The following is a 26,898-nucleotide window of genomic DNA, read 5'->3' on the forward strand; positions in this document are numbered from 1 at the left end:
CTTCTTCCCCCCAGAAATTGGCAGCCATCATTCCAGCCTCTCTCTCTTATGAATTTGACTATGCTGGGTACTTTGTATAAGAGAAATCATATAAGATTTATCCTTGTGTGACTGGCCTCTTTCACCTAGCATAATATCTTCAAGGTTCATTCATGTTGTAGCATGTGTGAGAATTTCCTTCCTTTTTAAGGCTGAATAGTATTCCATCATATATATATACCACATTTTGTTTATACATTCACCCATCGATGGACATTTGGGTTACCTTTTGGGTCTCGTGAATCACATTTGTAATTTAAATTTTCTAGTAGCCACATTAAAAAAGTAAAAATGAACAGGTGAAATTAATTTTAAAATATATTTTATTTAACTTAATATATCCAAAATTTTATCATTTCAACATATATTCAATGTAAAACATTTATTAATAAGGTATGTTAAATTCTGTTTTTAATATGAAGTCTTTGATATCTGGTGTGTATTTTACATTTATAGTACATCTCCATTTAGACTAGCCACATTTCAATGCTCAATGGCCGTGCACCTGTGGCCACTGGCTACTCTATTAGATCCCCAGGTCTAACTCATCATAGGGGTAGAGTTTGGGGATCCTCACAAAATCCTCTTTCCATGTCCTTGGATTGTCTCTGTCTGAAAGAGCCAGTGCCTCAAATGAATCTTTGGTAAGTTATAGATTGCTGTCAGTTCTTGGCTGAGTTCTCAAACAAGTGCCTGGAGTCCTGAATTTCTGTGCCTCCAAATGTGTCAGCTCTAAGTTCAAGCAGTTGAGCTGACATTTTGAAAATGGAGGAGACTGATCTGCATTCTCCCCAGGTAGAGGGGTACCTGCTATCCCTTATATACTCCAAGTACCTTATGTGCTCAACACAGTCAAGGCACCCAATATATTTTATTTATCTATAGATGATCCAGCATACTGATTCTATTTCACATGGATATATGTATGCATCTAAAAATAATACTGCACCACAACTATTTGTTCATCCATGAATTCAACGACTCGGTAAGCTCCTTTTATAGGCCAAGCACGTGCTAGGCACTGGGGTCCACCCACAATGAAATGGACACAATTCCTGCCCTCAGGGCCCTTGAGCTGCAGCTCACTGACTCTGTCAGCATACTTGACATAAACTGTCCATGTCAGAGATAATTCCATCCTCTTGACTGTCCACACCAGTGGGAACATGGGGGTTTACTTTTATAAATATGAGTGTAAATTACCACAAACATTACTAAAAACTGAAGCTCACTAAACGACAACTGAGGTGGCCGGGGCAGATATTGTCCACATCACCGAACTCCCCAACTAGGAAGCCTGGGTTTTATTTCACAAGAGCCTTCTTTTCACAGCCAATGAGGGCCCAAGCAGCATATGCTATGTCATGATATGCATGGTTCCCACAGAGAGGTTTAATAATCTGTGGTGTAGAGGCGCCAGTTGAGTCTGATTTCTTCGCTTTGTTTATTTAAAAACCATGTACACGATGCCTGAAAATGCCGCAGCCCTCTCCTTCATTTCACTGGTCACTTTCACAGGAACATCAGATTGTCGGGAGCTTCACCATGTGGGCCATTCCCCAGCATGGATTTCTTGACGCCTCCTTTGATTGAAGTCATGAAGCTGTATCCCACGTTGCCTTAGGGAAAATTCCTTAAAATTAGTGGATTCTGACTAGATATCTCACTATAATAGAAATGCTTCCATTCAACTGATTTCTAGAACTGTAGATGAAAACCGAGTGGATTTGGATGGAGGTTATTGTCTCTCCCCTCAGGGCAAGATTCTGGGAATTTCAGGCCAGAATTTATCAGAGGCTCCAGCTTCTCTGTCAGTCTCGCTACATCTGGGAGGACGGTTCAGAGCTCTGGTCCTGGAGGTGGCCGGAGGAAAGTCTAATTCATCTCTGCATTGGTTTCCTTCCCCCATCATCAGCCAACTCAAGAACCCGCCCCTCTTCTCTCTGCCCAACCAGGCAGCACCCCCTTGTCCACACAGTTTGCCTTCTCTGGGCCTTTCTTCTGCAATTTTCCTTGTCAAGAATGTCTTCCTGTCTTTCCAAAGCCAGCACAAGCATTACACCTTCTTGAAGCCTCTGTCCCCTCCCCTCTCCCCCCATCACCACACCATCCCCAGACCCTCAGACTCGCTTGTGGAATTTGGCTTGTCAGACTTTTTCTTTTGCCTCAGTCCTTTTGCCATGGCCCTAAAAAATTAAGGCAGAAAGATGAGGAAGAGAGATTCTGTGTCAAAACATGTAACTCTTTTATATCCTGAGGCAAACTAGGAAAAAAGTTCAATGAGTACTCTCCCCCCCAGCCCTCTTTCTTTCAGATGTGGGTCTAGGTCATTTCTAACATGCAGTTCTGAACCTCGACCTGATAGGTGGTTGCTACAGAAGAGAACACAGCTCATGGCCACTGAGGCCCCTTTACAGCATCTTCACATGGTAATAACATCATAATGCCTGCACTGGAACACTACATCTGTTGACTTACCCAGTTCTCTGAAGGCGTTATTATTATTATCAACCATATTTTATAGGGAAGGAGCCCAGCATTGGGATGAAGTGGTTTGCGTCCAACGCACAGGCACTGGAACCAGGGCTAGTGAGAGTCACTGTAGACGCAGTTCTGCAGTGTGACCCAGGCTTGGTGAGTGGAGCACAGGCCCCCCTTGCTCCCCCCGCTGGGCCCAAGCCCACACTATCCTATGGGGCGGTTCTGTTTGCATCCTGCCCTTCAGTCTAGCTCCTCTCACTTACAGTAATGTCTTTTCACTACATGGGTAAAGTTACAGGAGGGAGGGACATGGGGAGGAGCCATTGTACTTTCCTCTTAGGGCCAGGCTTCTATGTAGGCAATACAGGCTGTTGGTTCCTTCTTGTGATTTGGGAGACACAGGAAATCTTCGCTACCTGCTTTCAATTCCACCACGAAGTCTGGGATTTGGTTAGGGATCCACTTTTGACTTTGGGCTTTGCTCCTTTCAGGTGTGTAGGTCTTAAGTGGGTCTTTTCATCCTTCTAGACCTCAGTTTTCTCAGCTGAAGAATGAAGTGATTGGATTAGGTCACTGATTTTTTTTTTCATTGAGATATAATTCACATACTATGAAATTCACCCTTTTAAATTATACAATTCAGTGTTTTTTAGTACTTTGCAAGGTTGTAGAACCATCACCACTATCTAATTCCAAAACATTTTCATCACTTCTAAAAGAAACCCTGTACACATTATCAGTCACTTTCACTTCCTTACTCCTTCCAGCCCTTTGCAACCACTACTTTACTTTCTGAGTGTATGGATTTGCCTATTCTAGATATTTCATATAAATAGAATTACATGATATGTGGTCCATTGTGTCTGGCTTCTTTCACCTAGCATAATGTTTTCATGGTTCATTCATGTTGCAGCATTGATCACTGGTTTTTAAACTTTTTTTGAAAAGCAAGATGCTCTGAATAGAAATTGTGGGTGGAACCTCAGGATAAAACATAGATAGAAGCAGAGGTGATCCGATGGAAGCAAGGCAGAATTTCCTGCCATCTTGAGAACACTCTCAGTGGTGGCAGCCCCTGGAGCACCTCTGCAGAACCCTAGGGCTCACAGAACACAGTTGGAAAGACTCTGCACTAGATCATCTCTCAAGTGCCTTTAGGTTCAAAGACCTTTCTCTAACAGTTTTACTTCAAGAATACAAATCACCCTACCCGTCATTTTCACTTGAATTAGTTCAATTCGGAGAGAGCAGAAAATTGAGCAAATGGGAGTCCTATGGGAGAAGAGCACAGGAAGGTTTTGTAGCTTTGCAACCGCCTTGGAGAAGCAGTGGGAAGCACAGGAGTTTTGGACATCCTGGGGAGGGGGTGGGCACCTGGAGAGAGGGAGACCGGATAGAGAGGAAGGGACTAAAGACAGCATAGGAGTCTGCTTTATAATATTGCTGTGGCCTGATCCCTAGTGATGGCCTTTTCTGAGAAATATCCTTTTCTTTGAGGCCAAAAAAGAATTGTATGGTCTGCAGCTGACCGGAGTTCTTCTTTCCCTGGGATGTGATTGCCCTTCTGGGCAAGGGAAAAATCCATGTAAATCTCTGTCCAAAGTCAATTATCTGAGATTTGGAGTAGTGGAGTCTGCCAACGGAAACTTCAGGTCATGTGCATGTGGTCTGGTATGTGGGATGCCTCAGACAGCTTTTCTGGCTCTTCCCTCCGTCCTCATGGGAAACTTCAGGCAGCTGCAGCAGGCTCCTCAGCTGTTGTCCAGCCCAGAGCTCACCCTGCAGGGAGCGAGTTTCTTTTGAGTTGGTGTCAACCATCTTGACCATGCCGTGAAGCCGGCAGGGACCTTGCCTCCTTCATCCCCAACAGAGGCTCTTGAAGGTGAGAGGAGCCCTGGACGGCAATCTGGAGACCCAATGCTGACCAAAGAGACACAGATTTTAATATAGGCTCTGCCTTTTTTTTGTGTGTGTGAGGAGGATCAGCCCTGAGCTAACATCTACCAATCCTCCTCTTTTTGCTGAGGAAGACTGGCTCTGGGCTAACATCCATGCCCATCTTCCTCTACTTTATGTGGGACACCGCCACAGCATGGCTTGTCAAGCGGTGCGTCGATGCGCGCCCAGGATCCGAACCGGCGAACCCTGGGCCACCACATCGGAACGCGCGCACTTAACTGCTTGCGCCAGTGGGCCGGCCCCTCTGCCTTCTTTTTTAAAGCAAGAGATAATATGCAAGTCATGTTGTCTCCGTGAGCCTTAGTTTTTTTGTTTGTAAAGTGATTGATTTATTGGTTGATTGATTGGTTTCCATCTTGTTCCAAAAATGATTTAAGGCAACTTTTCTGTAAAATTAAGGAGTTAGACCAGGTGATTTCTAAGTTCTCTCTTTGTTCTATAGGTTCTAAAGACTATTCTGCAAGGTGGGTGCTAATTTATGATTTAGAGCCTTTTAAATATTCCAACAGTTTTCCCAGCATATCTGAATAGCAACCTTGTCACTTGTCATCTTTTAACCCTATTTACCCAACGGGACAAGATTCCTATTGCTTAATCTAAAGGCTCTTTAAAATGCCTGCCAGATGGGGAGGCCGTTCTAGATGAAAGGAGAATTAAGAGACGTGAGAAACAAATACAATGTGTGATCCTTAATGGGATCTTGGATTATGAAACACAAAGCCACAACCTACAATGGATGTTTTTGGGAACAATTGAGGTTTGAGACAGAGCGCTCCCCCTGCCTCCCCCAGAATGCCTTCCCTGCTCTCCTCCTCCCCTCCAACCCTCACTCATCCTCCACTCCAACAGTCCTTCCCAGATGCTCTGGCCCACTCACCTCTCCCTCCCGCTTTGTGCTCCGCCTCACTTCTACTGAACTCTCCCTTCGCACTTCCCCCTAACCATAGCATTCCTGGTACTGGGAATTGCATTCTCTGTGCGTGTGTGTGCAAGTGGAAGCTGTTAGAGGCCAGGGGTCCTGGCTTCTGTGCTAGCCCCAGGCAACACATTCGATAAATAATTTTGCTATTGAACTTGGAAAAGGTATTCAAATTCAAATATTACTGTGATTTTTTTTTCCCCCCTGAAGGCAAAGTTTCATATTCTGGACCTCTTCCTCATTATTCAAAGGGGACAGCAATGTGGGCAAGATCAGCCTGGATCCTGACAAAGCCCAGCCTCCCCTAAGCTCAGAGCCCCATGTTTATTTTACAACAACTAGAAGCATACAGGCTCCTTCCCAGACAGGTTCATATATCAGGCCAGCTTGTGCAAAGCCCTTGCTCAGATGTGCCTGGTGCAAGGACCTTGAGCACAGCTTAAAAAATTACCTTGGTAACAGGATGCTGAGAGGCACTTTCCTTGTTTCTCTAGAAATGGGCGAGGAGATATGACCACTTCCCATTTCAAAGAAAGCCCCTGAGAACTGGGGTCAAACAGCCCCCCAGGGCCAGCCTATCACAATCACTCAGCTCCTCCTCTCCCCACCCCAAAGCAGAGCTGGGAGAAGGGAGAGAGCTCTTTGGAACCCAGGCTCACCAGCCTAATGGATGCTATGGTTTGTACCCCTTCCCCTGCTCTCCTGGCCCCTAAAACAAAGTGTGAGGGGCTGCGAAAAAAATCAGATCTAAAGATTAGCTCTGGCTGTAGGGAGAGAGAGACTGGCGTTCTGCTGCCGAGTGGGATGCCTGCTTGGGTCACAGATTTGTCCACTAGGGATCATTTGTCAGTGTCTGGAGACATTTTTGTTTGTCAGAAGTGGCAAGGTACTACAGGTGTCTAGTAGGTAGAGGCCAGGGATGCTGCTAAACATGCTACTGTGCATAGAACTGTACCTACAACAAAGAACTATCTGGTCCAAAATGTCAATAGTGCCACTGCTGAGAAACCCTGGCGTGAAATAGCTATTGATCAAAAGGGAAGGGATGTCATTATTCCTGGGGACACCCTAACAATTGCATCACATTCTCATGTCCTCAGCGTGGGCCAGCGCACCCACTGCCATTCCACAGTTGTGTACTCTTATGCAACATGTCCTGGTTGTGGGCCACATCCCGAGAGACCCACATACTCTTATTTTTGCCCCAGGTGTTATGGCCTATTAACCGTGTGATCCCACACAGGCGCTTTTGAAAGGGAAGCTGCTCTATTAAAATTTTTTTAAAAAATTGCTGCACATTAGAATCATCTGGGGAACCTTCAAAGCTCCCCATATAACAGCTGCATACCAGGTCAATTAAATCAGAATCTCTGGGGGTGGAACCCAGACGGCTGAATTTTTTAAATCTCAAGTGATTCCAATGTGCAGCCAAGTTTGAGAACCACTGCTGTACATAAGCTCACCCTCCCACTGCATGTCATCAGGGGAGCCTTTCGTCCTGTTGCAATTGCAGAGCAGGGCCTGGTAGATTCAGCAATGGCAGTCCCAGCCCAGGGGCCGGTGTGCTGACATTTAGAATGTTGCTTTGGTTCACCGATTTCAGGTATTAGCTGTTCAACAATAGCTCGATTTATTACTTAACTCTAGTATATGCATGTATATTACTGATTACTTCTGTGTTTATATACTATATATCCTTTTTTAACCATCAGTCCCTCCTCGCTAAGGATTGAGAAGGTGTCTCTGGCCCTCAAAGTCTATGGGTTAGCCCTTGGAAGTAGGCTTCTGAGGCATCTGATTCATCCCGTGGAGGATCATGATTTCGAGTGTCACGCTGGCTTTTGCGGTATCGGTTGACCTCTTCCCTTGGCCTTGTGTGGATCACCTGGGCTCTCAGTCCTTTCCTGTCTCTGCCTTAACTGTTGTTACCACTAGTCTACTCTTGCTTTCATCTCCGTGTCTTCCTCTTTGCATTGTCCCTCTACAATGGCCTCAAACTCTTTAATGTCCAAATCAGTAACTCAGGCTGCTGGGAATGCTGGGGCAGTGGGAGGTTTTTAAAAAAATGATTTTCAAATTAAGTAATATCATATAAATAAAGAAAATATAAATAATATATATATTTAAAAAAGCACAATAGTCAAAGGAATACCTGTGAGCTTGCCTAGCCCCTAACCCAAGAACTAGATTATTGCCCACACCTGGGGCTCACCACGCCTGTTCATCTCTGCTTTGCCACCAGAGTCAGCAATATCCCGAATTTTGTGTATCCCTTTTGGAAGAAAAAAAGGTTTTCTCAAGGATGTATAGATACCTGAACGATAACGTTGTTTGGTTTTGCCTGTTTTTAAGCTATATCGAAATGGTAGCATACTGTATGTAATCCTTTGTGACTTGCTTTTTTTTCTTAATAGTTTTGCTAAGCTGCATCCTTATGCCACCTAAGAGGAGTTCACTCCTTTTCAGTGTTGGCTAATATTCCGTTGTGTAACTATATGCAATTTATATATCCACTTTACTGTTGATGGACTTTTGGGTTGTTCCTACATTTTTGTTATTGTGAACAGTGCTGCAAACATTCTTTCATACCTCTCCTGCTATATATACACGTGAGCAAGAGTTTCTCTGGACCAGGGCTTCTCAAACTTTAATAGGCATATGAATCACCTGGGGATCCTAGAGTGGTAGTACCCGTTTACATTCCCACCAGCAATGAATTTTGATACATATCTTCTCCAGGACTTGCTATTGTTGGTCTTGAGGTCTTAATTTTCATTTCCTTGATTATTAATTAGGTTGAACAATCTTTTGTATGTTTATTGGCCATTCATATATATCTCTTCTTCTATGAAATGCCTATTCATATTTTTTGCCCATTTTTCTTTTAGGTTGTTTGCCTTCTTATTAATTTGTAGGAGCTCTTCTTACCCTTATTATGTTTTTAGTCAAATCCTTCATTGATTATATGTGTTGCAAACATTGACACCCAATTTGTTTCTTCTCTTTTACCGTTCTTGACAGTGATCTTTGATGAACGAAAATTCTTAGTTTTAATATGGTCAAATTTATCAATCTTTTATATGTAGAGTTTTTTTGTGTCTTTTAAAAAAGTCCGTCTTTAATTCAAATAGTTTAGTTAATAGTATTGTACCTATGTTAATTTCTTAGTTTTGGAAATTGTACCATGATTATGTAAGACATTAACTTTAAAGGAAGCTGGGTGAAGGACGTAAAGGAATGCTTTGTACCATTTTTGAACCTCTATAAGTCTAAAATTATTTCAAAGTAAAAAAATTTTCTCAAAGTCCATTGCTGTCCTAAGATTATAAAGGTATTCTCCTATATTTGATTCTAAAAGTTTTGCCCGTCACGTTAGGTCGTTGGTGCATCTGGAATTGATTTTGTGTTCGGCATGAGGTATGAATTTAATTCCATGTTTCCCCACGTGGATTGTCGATTGTCCCACCCTCATTTTAAAATAATGTCTTCTTCCCCTAGTGCTCTGCAATGCCATCTTGGTCATATACCGAGTACGCGTAGGAGAGTGGGTCTTTACAGACCTTCGAGCTATGTAGAAAGCAAAGAATGACTTCTGCGCAGTGCACTCCTAGGAAGACTAAACCATACTCTCCCCAAACCCACATGCCCTTTTCTCTAGGGTAGTTCCTTTCTGTGCAGCAGGATCCAAGGGACCGGTCACCCTTGGTTTGCAGCACATCAAGGGCTCTCTGCCATGCCCTGCTTAACTTGGTGCTTTTGACTTTTAGACTTTGTCAGACCCGTCTTGCTCGTATTATGTGTTTTGAATCACACACTGTTCAAGCTAGGAAGGAACCTGGGATGAAGTTTTCTGGACTTTTCAGTTTATAGTTGAGAAAACTCGAGTTAAACAATGTATATAAGGTGAGACATTTGGTTGATGGAAGAGCTGAGATGAGACCCAATCTCTCAGCTCCTCGTTGTACACTCAGGTTTTTTCCCCCTCCTGTGTTTCTCATTCCAATTCATGCATCACTGTCTACCCAGCCATTCAAGCTGAAATTTGGAGGTGCTCCTGGCTGGTCCCTCCCTGCCAATCTGCACTTTCTGTCGTGGCCACATTCTGGTTATTCTGCCTCTGAAATCTTTTAAATTTATTTCCTCAAAATTCATTCCCACGTCCCCAGTCCTACTTCACGCCCTTGTCAAGGCTCAGTTGGATTTCAAGAGCCCTCTTACTGGCCTTCTTCTTTCTTGTCATTCCCCTCCACAGTCCAGACACTTGCTAGACTGCTCTTAAAATTCTAAACTTGAAAACACATACCTGGTTGTTTAAATGCCCTGCTGCTTTGCTTCAAGACCTCTGTGTCTCCTTGCTGAGAGATGAAGTTATAACTTTTATTATCTGCTCCTAATTTACCTTCTCAGGTTCATCTCATCACCTTTCTCCTCCCCTCCGGGTACCAGAGGTGCATCCACACTGAACTAGTGGATGCCCCTGAAATGCCACACATCTTTGGGCCTCTGATACCTATCACGTGCTCTCTCTGCCTACAGCACCTTTACACTTTCTCTACCTATTGCAATTGCATTCACCCTTCAAGACTCAGGAAAGTGCCATCTTCTCCATGAAGCCCTCCTGAATGCCCTAGTTGCAGCTAATCACTCGCATTGCATTTTGTATGATCCTATGAACGTCTGTTATAACAGTGGGCTTGATCATGTGTCTGTATTCCTTACCAGCCCTTGAGCCCCTTGAGGTCTGTAACCATATTTTAATCATCTTTGTACCTCAAGTGTCTGTCCATAGTAGATGCACAATATATTGTTATTGATTGAATCAATAAATATTTAAGGAAAATGCTTGGGAAATGTTTCTTAACATTATTACATTCTTATTCTGCCAACACATCCTTATGTTGGTATCACTTACATGTTAGTCAGGACTCTTACGGAGGCAAGTGCAGACATTCTATTTGCATAAACTTAAGTCAAATAAGCAAGTGTTGGTTCACATAATCTGCCATGGAAAGGTCAGGGTGAGAGCTGGCTTTCTGGGCAGCTGGAGCTAGGGATTCAAATGTGTTCAGAGCTCTCTGTTCCAGATCCTGGCATTTGGGTTTCTCTGCATAATAGCTTTATTCTCTCCCAAGGGTTTTCTCTCAGGGAAGCTCTGGACCAAGATTAACAGCAACACCACTGAGAGAAAATAGCTTCTCTCCTAAGTCTCCTATGAAGTATTCTAGTGAACTCTGATTGGCCGAGTTTGGGTCAAGTACCTGCCCCTAAACCATCTGGGGAAGTAGAGTCAGCTAAGGGAATGAACAAACATGGCTAAAATGGGGAAGAAGGAGCAGGTCCCCCCAAAGATGGAAGAAATAATACTGACAAGTTATGACTGGACAATCACCTCCCCTTAAATTTGTGTCCACTTAGAGGATAAGAGACAGAAAATGACTTTGTTTTATTCAGCTATAGTGTTTGGGGAAGAAAAGAGCACAGTATTTGCACACTCAGCTGAAATACTTGACGAAGTGAATGTGTCTCCCCCTAATGAAGTTATTCCATCTTTTGGGCCATGTCTTCATGTTTGACAAGTACCAGGGACTTTAATTGAAAATTACTTTGGGAATCTTGCCAGACATTACAAATTGAAAATATGAAAGCCCTTCTCGTGGGTCAGGAGTGCAACAAGCTCCATGTCAAATGTCATTACCCCACGTGCATTCGAGGACTGTGCAGGTGGGAAGCTAAGTGTTGATTGCATATTTTAGCCCAGGAATAATTTCCTGAATGGCAATTTGTTCTTTTATTTGATGAAACCGAGGTTTTCAACAGCAGTAAAATGCAATCTTTCCAGAGTGTATTTCCGTGGGTTATGAAGATTGATTATGCTGCTTAGTGAGAGATTCATTATTTGGTTATTTAGACCATGATTTATTAAAAAAAAAAAAAAAACTAAAAAGCTAATGATTTCCAGTTAGGAAGGTTTGCCCTGCGAAACAGTGGTATTTAGCTCGGCATTGCTTCTAATTGATAGTGCTGGGCTGGGGCGGGGAGGGGAGCCAGGAGACAAGGCCCATTTTAAGCCGAACCATTGGCACTTTCTTGGACCTCAAAGGGACCCCCTAATTCTTGGGGTCTCAGGACCGCATGACACCACTGCCCCAAGCCTGAGGGGATTAGAATTTTGATTGTGCCCTAGAATAAGGGAGTGGGAGGCAGGGTAAAGTCATGGCTGGACGCAAAACTGAAGCTTGGGGAGGACACAGAGCCTAGGAAAGACCCAGGGAAAGTCGAAAGGGAGAAAGAAACAGTCAAGTAAAGTGTGAGTGAATGAGTATGGAGGGGAGAGTGGGAGACAAGGAGACGGAGGGTCATACAGAAGAGTTCAGACCTAGGCCGAAGACTACGAGAGACACATGGGGTGAAAGAAGAGATAAGAGAGTGGAGTCCACGGTCTGTAGCTCTCAGTACTGGTGTGTCTGTGTTCAGCAGCGCCTGCCTCCCAGGGCTTCCTGTGCAGACCTGCTCAGCTCTGTCCAGGCGCAGACCCCTGAGTAGAACTCCCTGGACACGCTTTTTTTAGGAAAACAAATAAACAAATCTGTTCCCAGTTTTTTTTTTTTTTTTTTTTTTTGTGAGGGAGATCAGCCCTGAGCTAACATCCGTGCTAATCCTCCTCTTTTTGCTGAGGAAGACCGGCTCTGAGCTAACATCTATTGCCAATCCTCCTGCTTTTTTTCTTCCCTGAAGCCCCAGTAGATAGTTGTATGTCATGGTTGCACATCCTTCTAGTTGCTGTGTGTGGGACGCGGCCTCAGCATGGCCGGAGAAGCGGGGCATTGGTGCGCGCCCAGGATCCGAACCCGGGGCGGCAGTAGCGGAGCGCGCCACTTAACCGCTAAGCCACGGGGCCGGCCCTGTTCCCAGTTTTGAGGATCAAAAAAAAAGGGGGGTGGGTAGGAGGTTCTGGGAGGGATATTGTTCAGATCGAGGAGACTCGGAGAAAGGAGGAAGGACATGAGGAAGAGTGGACAAATGAATGCCCAGCTACTCTTCTGTGCCTGTAATTGTTTCCCTGTGCATGTTTGTCACACTCCAGACCCCTGTCTTCCAGAAGCCTCCTCCTGGGAAGGAGCCCGCAGTGGTGAGAATGAAGTGGTAGACAGGAAGTCCTCTGTTTCATGATAGGAACCAGCCCCAGATCCTAGAAAAATTGCTGGAAAATTCCCAGAGCAAGAGCTGAGATGGTGACAACCCTAACTACCTGTTGTTGACCCTGAAGCAGTTGGGACCTGACAGTCATGATCTCATTCAAGCCTTGTAAGAACTCTCAGGGCAGGTTTTGTTACTGCTACTCTGTATTTTAAAGGCAGCTGTTAGCATCTCTCTTCTGCAGAAGAGGAAACTGAGGCTCCATAGAGCTGGATGTCTTGTCCAAGGCCTCTACTCCCAGAGCCAGGTTGGCTCGAAAGCCCCAACTCTTTTTTTCAGACCTGGCTGTCCTCCAAGCGGTCCATGGGCCAACTGGAGCCAATGACCAACCAATTTAGTGCACAAGTGAACACAGCCCCTTACATTTGTGTCAGACTTAATAACCACTCACCGAGGCCATTCACTTCCATCTCTTTGGTTCACTTTATGGCCACAGAAGAGGCAGACCAGGCATCCCAGAGCAGATGAGTTGGAAGGGTTTTGGGTACAAGGAGCATGGGAATACCTTCTAAATGGGGTCTCTTGATTTTGGAAACCCAGCATCACTGGCCATGAAAATTAACCTTCAGTTTAGAACTCAACCCTTGTGCTTCTGACCCTGCCCCAGATCAAAGAACCAGGATACTGTTTGAGAAGGATACCTTTCCTACCAGGCTGGAGGGTGGCAAATAACCCCATCATTGTGATCAGGGACGGAGGAAAGAAGGCACATTCAGTGGAACCTTGCCACGGACAACTCCCGGTTTGAACCTCAAAAGAATCCAAACTGGGAGAAGCTCAGTCACTGGGGGAACAGAACGTTCTTTCTTGTTCCTTTGAGATAGTCCCAACCCAGTTTCCACAAAGTCATGCTTCAGATTCCTTCAGCATTCTTACATTTCCTTATTATTGTGTCTCCAGGGAAAATTCTAAGCTCTCAACACCCAGGGATCTCATTTCCAAAAATACAATTGCAAAGTCCATTCAAGTGCTTCTTTAAAAAAATAATAAACCATTAAAAAAAGTATTATACTGTAATGAAAAATTTCACAATTAGTTGTTTTGCTACATGTCTCTCTTAAGATTTGCATTAACTAATTTCTTTTCAAGTCCACATGGGATGGACAGACTGTTTTTCTACGCTTTCTACAGATCACAGTTTACCATGAAGGAAAAAAAATTTGATGAGCATTCCTTTGGATCTGAGAAATGTAGAGTGGATTTTTGTGGTGCATTTCCAACTGGCAAAGGCAACACTTGGCAGTGAATACCAAGAAGAGGCTGGGCAATAGTAATGAGGCTTTGCTGTGCATTCACAGTCTAGTTGGGTTTCATTGATTGAGCAGTAAATGAGAAACTCAAATTTTGAAACACAATCAGAAAAAAGGCACAGAATAAGAGAGAATGCATTGGCCATAGTATCCAAAAATGTGTGGTTCTGCTCTTTGTGACCTTTGTTAGCTGAGTGATTAGCACCTTCTGAAGGCCAAGACTGTGCCCTTTTTGGTCCACTGCTATGTCCCCAAGACCTAGCGCCAGGGTCTTTCTGTGTGGCTGTACAAACTATGCCCTGAAGAACGCTGCCTGGCCAAGGTGGGGAGAGCGCTGATATGTGGCCTGCTCTTGGCTTGCCAAACCAAGAGGCCAGCCTTCCTTCTCCATCTTCATCCACACAGTCTGGCTTAGTGGAAGCTCTGCTTAGCATAGCACGGGGTCTGGCACGTCACTTATTTGGGGAAAAAAAAGTTAACTGGCTGATCTCGTGTAAGACACAAAAACTCTCTACCTCTTAGTTTCTTCATCGATGAAGTAGTGCTACAAATGCTTAGTTTACAGAACAATTGTGAGGTTGAGATAAAAACAGAAAACACTTTGTACAGTCCTATGCGACTCTAAGATAGTATTCTTTTGGTGTTGTAGAGCCTGCCATGCTTCCGTCATACCAATACCCCCCAAGTCAATCTTCCATACATTCTCAAAACTTGTAGCTCCACTTTAATGTGGCAACATTTTGGGTTGTCAATGAAAAAAAAACCATTCCCAATGCACCTTTCAGTTTCATTAACCAAACTCATAGAACATTGGTTATTATTTTCTTTCCTAAGTGGAAATCTTAAGAGCAGGCTTTCGGAAATAATTGCTCTTTTGCAATATTAGAAATATTTCAATAGTGACAGCTTGGAAATGCTTTAACTTTTAAATACTTAAACCAAATAATAAATAAACCCTTGTGATGAATGTTTCCAGAAGGGACGATTAACATTATCCTTACAGCTGTTCATAATATAATATCAAAATGAAAAACATGCACGAGAAAAACAGCAAACCCACGCTGACTTCATGTCGCTTTTTTTGCAAATAGCTCTAATGTGAAGACATCCTCAGTAAGACTTAACCAACGATATTTCATCTGATCATCATTTAGCCAAACCACAACAATACTCCGGAGGCCTCTTCAGTTACACTGACAGCATCTGTCATTTCAGTTACTGCAAATGTGAGCTCTTGCGATGATCCGAGCGGGATGCTTTGTGGCCTGCAAGGAAAATGAATCTCTCTTTTTCAAATTTTTAATATTTTATTTTTGAAGTAGGACTCAATAGTAGCTCAGGAAGAGAGGTTTGTCGTCATTGCTGTTATTATTTTGTTTGTTTGTTTGAGGGGGCTTTAAGCAAAATAAAACAAAAACATGAATCTGGGCAAAGGCATCTGTTCCTAATTTAACTATGTACCTGAGCTTCTAAATAGCAAGAATTCCTGTTTATATCAAAGGTGGTTTTAAAGAACAGAAGGTTGAACTATAACTTAAAAAATCTATAATCTTACTAGTCAATAATTTGTTGGCAAAATCCCATGGCAACTTAAATTTTAGGAGAGTAACAATAATTACCACATGTGGCAGGCTCACTATGCGCCAGACGCTGTGCCAGGTGGCCTTAAACACCTTATCTGACTTACTCTTCTTGACAACCCTCTGAGGTAGGTAGGAATCATTTCTCTCACTTTGAAACAAAGGAAACGGAGGCTCAGACTGGTTGCTAGAGTGCAGACTCCAGCCCAGATTGCCTAGCGCCACTAAGAGTTCTTGCCCACCCCGGAAGTTCACACGCCACCTCTCGGCTGTTGAAGGAGTTAGTGGGGAGGCGGTCCTTTGGAGCTGTCAAGAGCGTTTTAGGTTGTGAGTAAGAATTCCACTTCTCAGCTCCCTTTGCCCCTTTGCTTTCTTTTGAAATGGCCCTTGTGTGTGGCGGTGGGGGAAGAGGGAGCGCTCTCCTGAAGGTCTGGCAGTCGTGTATCATCTTCCCAGGTTCATGAAAATGGCATCTGTCCTGGATTGACATATCCTCCCCCAGGAGTCTGCCCATTGCCCTGCTCTGACTGGCTAACAAATCCCTGATAATCTGGGAATGCCTCAAGCAGTGTACATGAAGGACAGTGGGGCTTTGATTTTGGACAAATGCCCCATGATGGATGGGCTCTGGCTGACATACTTTCCCTACTGGGGCTCAGAAGTGGGAGGGGAAGCAAACCCGGAGGTGCCAACTCTAGGTAGGTGGGGAGACCCAGGCTGTTAGCTCCTGTGCAGCGCTTTCAATGTGGCAGGGAAGTCTGCCTCTGTCACACCCTCTGACATATCCATTCATCAAGGGGCATATGGAGCCCTCCCGGGGCCTTTCTTCATATCCATATCCAGGCTCATTTTAGGGGGTATGACAGGAACTGAGTTTGGGTACCACCACCTGAGCTGCAAATTTTCTCATTTACGTAAGAGAAAATGTTCCCACGTTAGTCTAGTCCACACTGATCTCAAAGGTGAGGCTGGGCTTAAGTCAATAGGGATCTGAAATGAAAGCAGTTGTGGTGAAAAGCCCATGAAATACAGCACCCAAGGGGAGCTGGGCTTTGCAGGCTATAGTTCGTGCTGTTTTCTTCTTCTAGAATTCACCCCAAACTTTCAGTTTTTAGGAAGCTTCATTTGAATAGAGAAATATCTGAAGTCTAGATCCTCTAAATTCTCTTCATTGAATGGCTCAGTCTAATCTGTATTTAGGACTCAGCTTAGATGTCACTCCTTCCAGAAAGCTTTCCTTGACTTGCCAATTCTGGTTTGGTCTCCACACTATGAGCTTCTACAGCAACTAGTTCTTACCCTTATGTGTCTGTATCAAAATTGCCTGTTGAAACTCTACTTCGTCCCTTGAGGGAAGGCACTGGGGTCTTGTTCACACTTCTGTACTATACCACTGCAACACGACACAGAAAATGTTGAGGGTCATAACAGAGACCTGAAAACCACTCAGTTGCTCTGAGGAGGGTAGTTCATGTCAAAAAAAAAAAAAAATTCACACAATCTTCACCAAGGAACAGATCACTCTTAGGATGTTTATAGATTTGTGATACCATGAATTTGTATTGATGATCATTTTTCTTTCCTTAAGTTATAATTTCTACACTTACAGCTCAATGATTTCTTTTCTCACAACATTAGAGTCTTCAGCATCTGGCTTGAGGGGCTTGTTTTTGGTGAAAGTCAGTATGTTGGGTCTTTTTGAGCAGGAGATCCATTAAATAACCACAGTGAACATACCTAACAGTCACAGAATGTGGTTTTTCTGAAGCCCAGCAATATTATTTGGCGGGATCCTCACCGTGGTCTTGTCAAGTTGAATGGCTTTCATTAACTGGTTATGAACAAGCTGGGTTCATGGAGGCACAGATCACCAGGCAGGGCTCAGACCACAGACGACAACATGAACTTCCTAAGTACCAGTCAGAGTTCCCTTCCAACTGGTAACAAAAGGTCCCCTTTGTTCCAGAATCCACTCATATATTTATCACCCCATGGTGTAGATGGCTACCCCGGAACCAGATAGGAGCTGAGGGTGAAGAGGTGTTGGGCCAAAGTCAGACTCCTGCGAAGATACAGGTTGGAGAGCAGGACAGGAGACATAACCGACAGTGAGAAGAAGGGTCCTAGGCTGTTGCGAGAGCTCAGCACGCCGCTCCAGCCCTCAGAAAACATGAGTGGTACATGGTCTCTACAGGGCCTTCTACCTCACACATCCCACAAGTGTAAAAGGCTGTAGACTCACAGTCCTCAAACACAGTGAAAAGAATGAACCAAGACTTGGAGTTTTGTCATCCAGCTCCTTTGCTGTCACCCTGCTAGTGTGACAGACAACGCAGATCCCTGGAGGACAGGGTCTGATTTCCCTCAGTATTTATTTACATATCTACGTTGTAGAAGGGGACCTCCCAGTTTTTTTTTCTTAACTTCATATAAAGCTTTTTTTTTTACTTCATACAAAACATTTTTACCTCATATGTAGCATGTAATTTTTTCCCGTTACCAAGAAAATTCTGAAATATAAATAATATATACTTAAGAAAATTCACAAATATATAAAAGAAACAATAAAATCCAATTATAATACAACCAGAGCAAACTACTATTATCTTCCTACATTTTCATACTTTCCCTATGCAAATATACATATATGAGTAAATATTTGTAATATATAAAACTAAAAATAAATTTCCTTATTTTATTCAAGTGATTGTGAAATTTGCTGTTTTTACTTAAATGTGTGGCAAATATCTTTTCATTTCAATGAATGCAGATCTACTACGTGTTTTAAATGGCTGCATAGTGGCACGATTGATTTATTCAGCCTCCTATGTCTAAATGTCCAACAATATTTTGCTGTAATAAACAACACTGTGATGAACATTCTTACTAATGTGTCTGGAGACCTCAGCATCTGGGCTTATAGGAATGGCTGTTGCTGATGAAGGCAGGGGTAGGAAACAGAAGGTGGGAGCAGTGGCATCCTGGTGATCTCAGATGCCTTCTGTGGACCTCAAGAAAACAGAGTTAGTTCTGAGACCAAACTACGAGTTTCAGTCAGCATTGGAGAGGCCCCGACGGGTGTTTGAACTGCTCTTATCTTCAGGGATCCTAAGGAGCGGGAGAGCCTAAAAGTAGGGCATACTTCCTGGAACTGTGTCTTTTCAGTGGGCTAAACCCACAGAAGCTTCCAAAGAAGAGATGTAGAGAACAAAATGACTATTTGTACCTTCAGTATCCCTCACACTGTAGCACAATTGTTTGTTGGTACCTGGAGCCTGTTGGAGCCTTTTGTTAGTGCTGGAGCAGTCAGGGAGTATGATGGGTGTGGAGGAGACGAGGAGAGATCAAGAGGCTTCAGAGGCTTGGCCTCTAGAGGAGAAGCTGCTGTTGGTGGGTGGTACCAAGCTGACTAAGGAAAGGAAACTGGCATTATTGGAATGTTCCGGCAGTTTTATGCCCATCTTCCTATTGAATTCTCACATCAACCCTCGGAATCATTCTCCCATTGATAGATGAGGAAATAGAAGTGAGAGAAATCAGGTCACTTTTGCAAGGTCAGCTCATGGCTGAGGGCTGAGATTTATTTGGACTCTTGTCTTTCTGGCACTTTCTATCAGACCAGGCTGAGAAGTTTGAGAAATGCCCACAACCATATTGAAGTGAAAACTAATTAATATCAATTTTGAGAGTCATGAGTTATCAATAACGTGTGTAAGAAAGCTGAAAATAATGACAACAGTGTGAGGCTCTGTGTCAAACTCTATCCCATGAGGTTGGACCTTTACTTCCAGACCTTTACATGCCTTTAGACCAGAAACCTTAACGGTTGTCTCGAGAGTGTGGCCAGTGAATGTAGTGGGGCTGGGATCTGGCTCCCAAGGAGCTCTTACCCTCTTCTCTGCGCTCAGCAACTTCACAACAACTTTAGAACAGATCTGCTCTGGGCTGGGCCTAGGGAAGTACTGCGAGAGTACAGAACAGCTGGAGCAGTCTTCAGGTTGCCACTAATCTTCCACTGTGGCTAAGAGTCACTAAGGGTTGGGCTGCCCTGCAGGCATGGGGCCTCTGCTGTTGTGCCCATTCACTTTTCCCTTGTTACTGTAGTCCAGGGGTCAGCAAACTTTTTTTTTGTAAAGGGCCAGATAGTAAATCATTTAGGCTTTGTGGGCCGTATGTCTCTGTCACAATTACTCAACTCCGCTGTTAAAGCGGCAAAAGCCATAGACAACACATCAACAAATGAACATGGCTGTGTTCCAGTAAAACTTTACTTAGCCTGTGGGCTGTGGTTCTCCAACCCCTGCCTTAGTCCAACAGGTTTATCAAAGCCCCTATGTCTTCCTTTCCTTCCTCAAGATAATGCCTCAGAACACAAGTTTTCTCCAGTTGGCTGGAGTATATACACAAAGGCCACTAGCATTTTTTCCCCTCCTATTGGTGACTAAAAGCTACATTCCACCAAATCACCATCCGACTGACCACGGAGCCAATTTCTTTGCAATATCTTTTCTTTGACTGCTGTTCACATCTGGTGGACAGAGGTGTCCTGAAGAATGACTCTCTTACCTAAGGGAAAACAAGCCCATCACGTGCTCCTGGGCAGGGTCTGGATTCAGGGCCTGCTGACCCCACCTCGAGTAAAACCCACCACTCCAGTATCCCATTTTATTTCCCCAGTTGTTTCTTTTTTTTCTTTTTTAAACTGTTTTATTTATTTTTTTTGTGAGGAAGATCAGCCCTGAGCTAACATCCATGCTAATTCTCCTCTTTTTGCTGAGGAAGACCGGCTCTGAGCTAACATCTATTGCCAATCCTCCTCCTTTTTTTTTTCCCCCCAAAGCCCCAGTAGATAGTTGTATGTTATAGTTGCACATCCTTCTAGTTGCTGTATGTGGGACGCGGCCTCAGCATGGCTGGCGAAGCGGTGCGTTGGTGCACGGCCGGGATCTGAACCCGGGCCGCCAGTAGTGGAGCGCACGCACTTAACCGCTAAGCCACGGGGCTGGCCCACCCCCAGTTGTTTCTGATGCAACACACAGTAAAGCCCAGGATCACTTACTCCCAGAGTGTCTGTTTCCTAGAAGAGTAGAGAGGACTCAGACACAGGAGGCTTGCATTGTAGCCTCAGCTCGGTCTCTATCCTGCTGCCTTACCTTGGGCAGACTGCTTCCCTGTTCTGGGCTCAGTTTTCTTTTCTGTCAAAAATTATCTTTACCACATGTACAAGGATGAAGGTGGATCCTTACCTTATGTCATATACAAAATTAATTTGAAATGATTCAAAAACTTAAACATAAGAGCCAAACTATAAAACTCTTAGAAGAAAACATAGGAGAAACACTTCATAACATTGGATTTGGCAATGGTTTTTTGGATATGACACTGAAAGCACAGGCAACCGAAGGAAACATAGATAAATTGAACTTCATCTCAATAAAAAACTTCTGTGCATCAAAGGACAATCAACAGAGTGAAGAGACAGCCCAGGGAATGGGGGAAAATATTTGCAAACCATATATTTGATAAGGGGTTAAGATCCAGAATATATAGAGAACTCCTACAACTCAACAACAAAAAACCCCCCAAAAATCTGATTAAAAAATGGGCAGAGGACTTGAATAGACATTTCTCTGAAGAAGATATACAAATGGCCAATAAGCAGATGAAAAGACGAGCAATATCATAATCGTTAGAGAAATGTAAATCAAGACCACAAGGAGATACCGCCTCACGCCCACTAGAATGGCTACTATCAGGAAAACAAAGTAACAAGCGTTGGTAAGGATGTGGAGAAATTGGAATCCTGGTGCGCTGTTGGTGGGGATGTAAAATGGTTCAGCTGCTTTAGAAAACAGTACAGTGATTCCTCAGAAAATTAAACAGAAGTACCATACGATCCAGTGATTCCACTTCTGGGTATATACACAGAAGAATTGAAAGCAGGATCTTGAAGAGATATTTGTTCACCCGTGTTCACAGCAACATTATTTGCAATAGCCAGAAGGTGGAAGCAACCCAAGTGTCCATTGACAGATGAATGGGTAAACAAATGTGGTATACACATACAATAGAATATTATTTAACCTTAAAAGAGAAGGAAATTCTGACACATGCTATAACATGAATGAATCTTGAGCACGTTATGCTAAGTGAAATAAGCCAGTCATAAAAAGATAAATACTACATGATTCTGTTAATATGAGGTAGCTAGAGTAGTCAAATTCGTAGAGACAGAAAGCAGAATAGTGGTTGCCAGGGGCTGGAAGAGTGAGGAGGGAATGGAGAGTTATCGTTTAATACGTATAGAGTTTCAGTTTTGCAAGAGCAGCTGGTAAGCCTCAGACGTGGTGCAGAGCACTGAGATGCAGCAGGAAATAGGCAGCGCAGGTCGCTGCTCACAGTGGTCCCATTACCCCTAGAAGCCAGGGAAGACACATGGAAACAAGTGCACAGACATGCTGGTTCCAGGTTGTGGGAAGTCCAGCGAGGGAAACCATCAGGGTGATATTCCATAGAGAGTAGCTAGGGGAATTGAGCAGGTCTTTGAGGAGGTGATGTTTTAGTTGTGACTTAAAGAGACAACAGTTGAAGAGCAAAGGGAAAAACACACCAGGCAGGGGACAGCCACTGCAGCTGGCCTCGTGCAGCACAGAGTTGGAGAGGGAAGGACGCCAGTGTGGCCAAGCACGTGAGTGAGGCTGTGTGTACACAGGGGAGCAGCGGCCAGCTCAGGAGGAGTCTTGAAGACCATGATCCTGAGATGGATGTTATTCTGGAAGCAATGGGAATTTGTAGAGTTTTGAGACCACGTGAAGAAGGGTGGTTCCACCATAGAGGCCTCCAACATCCCAAACCTCCCAGAGGACGCTGGGGATAGTGTCCCCATAGCTGCTCTGCACATCGATGCAGCCTGGCCTATCATCTCCACAAAATATTCCTACTACCCATCTGGAAAAATCTAGACAACATATTGTAGGCATTATAGGATGCATACATTTTTCAATGTTTCCTTGACTGACCATAAACCTTCAGTTTTATGATGACTTAGTATTGATGTTGAACCGTAAACAGAGCTGGGCCAGTTTGATTAGAAAAGTGGCAGCTTCATACCAAACAGGCAATATTTTTTCTTCTATCTATTTTTTTGCAAGTGTGCTTAAATCTAATGCCTGGAGCAAAGGAGCTGGCTTTCTTGGATATCAGCAGCTCCCATATGTCCTTTGGAGCCCATGTCCTGAAATCAGAGACAGACCCAAATTTAACATCGGCCTTGACCTCTAGGAAGGCACCTCACGTTGGAGGGAGCACAGCCCATTGTAGATGGCTTGCAGAGTGCCCCGGTTGGGAAAAAATTCCCAAAACCACCAACAAGTTAAGTAATCACCACCTCTTTCCCCCCATCCCCTCCGGCAACTCTCCAGGAACATGATATTTATAGGGCGAACAACAGGAAGGCAGGAAGGCCCGTGGCGCAAGAACTTGGGGAGAGAAAAGATGATGAAAAATAACTTCCAGAAGAAATGAACTCATATTTTGAACAGAAACGGGATTTAAAGAAAAACAAAGCCCAAATCCCAAACGTCCCATCCAACAGGAAATCATCATCAGTGTTACGAAATTCCAGGGGGAGCACTCTGGAACAGGTGAAAAATTGGCACTGGGACATCCCTTGGGCTGAGGAGGAGCAGAGGGTGGATTTACCAGTTCCTCAAACCCCTGAGGGTGTGCTTGGTGTCCTGACACTCCCCTGACACCCTAGGAGGGCAGAGATGTCAGTGGTGGGCAAGAGGGGTCAGGCAAGGTGGTGTGGACATCTGTCACATTTGCCATGTGGCTCCTGCAGTCAGTAGATATTAATCATGCACCTCCTAGGTGCCAGTGCCCTTCTAGGCACTGGGGACACACAATGAACAAGGCAGCCTGAGTTCCTGCGCTCGAGGAGGGCACACTCATTGCTTTGGGAACTCTGTTTCCTGATTGGAGAATTTCATGAGACTGTCAATCAGAGTGAGCTGCCCTCCCCTAGCACAGGGGTAGGAAAGTGACCCAAGCTGGGTCATCAGATGTGCTTTCCTTGAAATTTGCATCATGAGAAGGGTGACAAAAATACTGGGGAACTGTGCTTAGAGCAGATTTGTCTGTGTTCTGCTAGACTCTCCTACAGCGGCTGCCACCTGGAGCCTCAGAGCTGCCATGGCGCTGGCCTTCCAAAGCTGTCTCTTCAGCTTTCCCTAGATTCTGTGAGCTGCTGTTTAGCCATCTGATAAGTGCCAGTTCTGCTTAGTTTAGCCAATATCGGTGTCTGTTGCTTACAACCAATGATCCTTGACTATTAGAAGGTGGCCAAGAGGAAAGAGTCAGAGACAGACGATTGCCTTTGCAACTGAGATCAAAACTCAGAACTACCAGGCCTAAATCTCTATTTATTACCAGAAAAACCTTGTTTTCCCACCTCAGATCCTCTTGCCTAAATTATTGAAATAGCCCTCTTCTGGTCTCCTTGCCTTCAATTTCTTCCAGTGCTTCTGGTAACTGTCCCCAGAATGATTATTCTAAAATGTTTCTCCTCTTCTCCAGAACCATCAGTCTCCTTAGCCTAGTAAGCAAGACCTGCCAAAATCTGGTCCCAACCTGCCTTTGTATCTCCCGACATCCTTCTGTATCCAACATGAAGGCCATGCGGAATAACTAGTCATTCCCTAGCACTAAGTGCAATGAGCTGCCTCAGTGCCTTTGCTCAAACTCTTCCCTCAACCAGGAATGTCTCTCCATGTTTCTGTGCTCTTTGTAAATTCTACTTCATCCTGAAAACTCAGCTGAAATGTTATTTCTGGTATGAAGCCATCCCTGAACGCCTAGAAGGAATTAATCGCATTCCCACAACCCCTAGCTGGTATTGCTATTGTATCCTGAGCTAGTTGTACACATATCCACGTGCCTTTCTAGATTTGACATCAACGAGGAGGGCCTGTGTCTCTGGTCTCCCAAAACTTAGTACTGTGCCAGGCAGAACAGACAACACAAGTTCGTGGAATTAATTTAATTTAATTGCTAGTCATAGGTCTCTAAGGGTTATTTATTAGATAAAATTATCTGGACATGAAGAGTCAGGTTCTGATCACTCACTCAAAACCCAGTCCCCACCGCCACAGGCTCCTTCCTAGCGCTGACTTGGAGCCGTCATCTCACCCCTCGGTGGCTTTCCTCACTCAATGGCTCTGCCTCCGCTGCTGGCCAGACCATAGCCATCTGGTTCACCATGGCACACGCAGTCCCCAGCACAATGCTTAGCACTTAACAAGAGTTAAGTAAGTTACAGCTGAGTGAATGAATCAAGGAACAAACTTGATCCTTGTTTACTCTGAGATGAATTCTGACTCGGGCCCACCCCTGACATTGGTGAGGCCGGATGCAAGAGTAGAAAGAAATCACACATACTATGTGCCTGAATATTTGAAAGGTACAGAGCAAGCTACAAAACAGTTATATAAAATATTTGTTATCTTCCCACCTTGACAAATATGCCTCTGTAATTTGGCCCTTCTGCCTGGGAATGAGGTGGCGCCAGAAAGGCTGGCTCTCGACCCGCAGCCCTCAGCCTGCTCACATGTCTCCCTCCCCTGGCCCTGCCTCATATCTTGAGAGGCCTTGCACACACAAGCGGTGTCCACACCTCTCCACCAATTGCTGTCCTTGGCCTCCCCTTGGCCACCACGTGGACCTAGGGATGCATATACCGCTGGCCTCGGAGGATAGACCCAGGGATGAGGCCCACAAAGGCCTGGAAGCAGGCTTAGGGAATTCTGGGGTCCCAGTTGCCAGAGCACAGTCTAGAAAAGGAGGTGTGGACTCCAGGTGGGTACATACTCCTCACTTCATGGGGAGAAAAATAGTAGGAGAAAGGTCAGGGAGGCCCCAGGAGAGAAACTCGTCGTGCCTCGGTCTGAGGAAAGGACTTCTCTGACTTGATTCTTCTTAGGAGATTCACCCATCAAGGAATCAAGCAAGGAAGACCCGTGCTCCGTAGAGGCTGCTTCTACACTGATTTAACCTTGGGGTTTGCAAAAGGGTCATCAGCGCAGAAAGAGCCAGAGCAATGGGGCACCTGGACATGCCACGTGAGAGTGAAGCCTGGTGTTCCTCAACAGGAGGACCCTTTCAAGGTGGGGTGGGAATCCCTCTCAGACCAGGAGTGTGCTTGGTCATGATCTAGAAGCTTCTGTTCCTGAACATGATTTCTGCCATTAAGTAGGGGTGCTTTGACATCTCTTTGGATAGATCTAGGTGGGTGGGAGGCCCTAAGGGTGACAGTGACACTGCATTTCTCTGAGCTGAGCAAAACCAGTGGCTGGCGCTTTAAAGGAAGAAGGAGATTTTTCTTCAGGAAGGCTTCCAAATGGGCTCCTGCAGACAGCTGTGGCCAAGCTTTTGAAATATTTCTAGCCTCTGTTTTCCTGCTGTGAAGTCTTTCGAGAAACAGCTTCGGAGCGATGAGCTGTTTGCTATTCTGGGGCAGTGGGTGTGCAGATGAAAGGGCAGATGGGTTGGGGACGAATAATTCCCCAAGCGCCCATAAAATTTTTGATCTTTGGCCCCTGCTGTAAACTGATTCTGGGAATGCTGGTCAGACAGGATTACTGAGCTCTGTGGCCCCGGGGCTTCCTGTGACCTCCGTCTGGGCACCTGGGACACAGTCTTTGTCACCCAGGGCACTGAGGTGGGGACTCTCACGGTTCCTGGAGGCTCCAGAGGTCTGTTGGAGGTCAGAAGAATCTCAGGCCAGATAGGTGGAGCCCTGTCTAGGTAGTTGATTCAAAGAACTAAATAACTCCTCCAAGAAAGTGAAATTTCACCTGTGAATGTGTATTGGCTGATGGTCCAATTCTCTTGGGCTCAGGTGAGTCAAGGCCATGTGGCTTGTCAAGCAGAGGACTTAGCCGAGAGTCAGGAGACCTGGAGTTAGCCCTGGAGTTGGTCACCACCTAGCTGGGGGACTGGCCCAATTACATGCCCTCCCTGCCTTAGTTTTTCTTCCAGCTCAAAGATTTGAAGTTACCTTTTCAGGAGTGGTGGAGTTCAAGGGTCAGCCTTGGAAAAGTCCTCATGTATCCTTACATTTAACTGACTTCCTCATTTCTATCTTTCTTCAGACGGCAGTATCATTTAATTTTGGTCGGGAGTTTGAGCTTTGGAGTCAGATTAGATCTAAAATCAGTCCCAATTTAGCCTCAGATAACTATGTAACCTTGGGTGTGTGTTGGCTACCTCTTTGAGCCTCAATTTCCTTATCTATAAAATGGAATGATATCACCTACTTCCCTAGTTGGAAGAATTAAATGAGATAATGGCCCCGGATGCTGGCTCGGGCATAATGTTCTCCACCTCTGCAGAGCAGCACTGCTATGGGCAGGCTCACCCAGGGCCCCATAGTGTGAGTTTACTGCATTCTGACTGGGCCTTACAGGGGCCGTTG

The sequence above is a fragment of the Ceratotherium simum genome, chromosome 3, assembly GCF_057802395.1.
Source record: "Ceratotherium simum simum isolate JZ-2026a chromosome 3, ASM5780239v1, whole genome shotgun sequence".
NCBI lineage: Eukaryota > Metazoa > Chordata > Mammalia > Perissodactyla > Rhinocerotidae > Ceratotherium > Ceratotherium simum.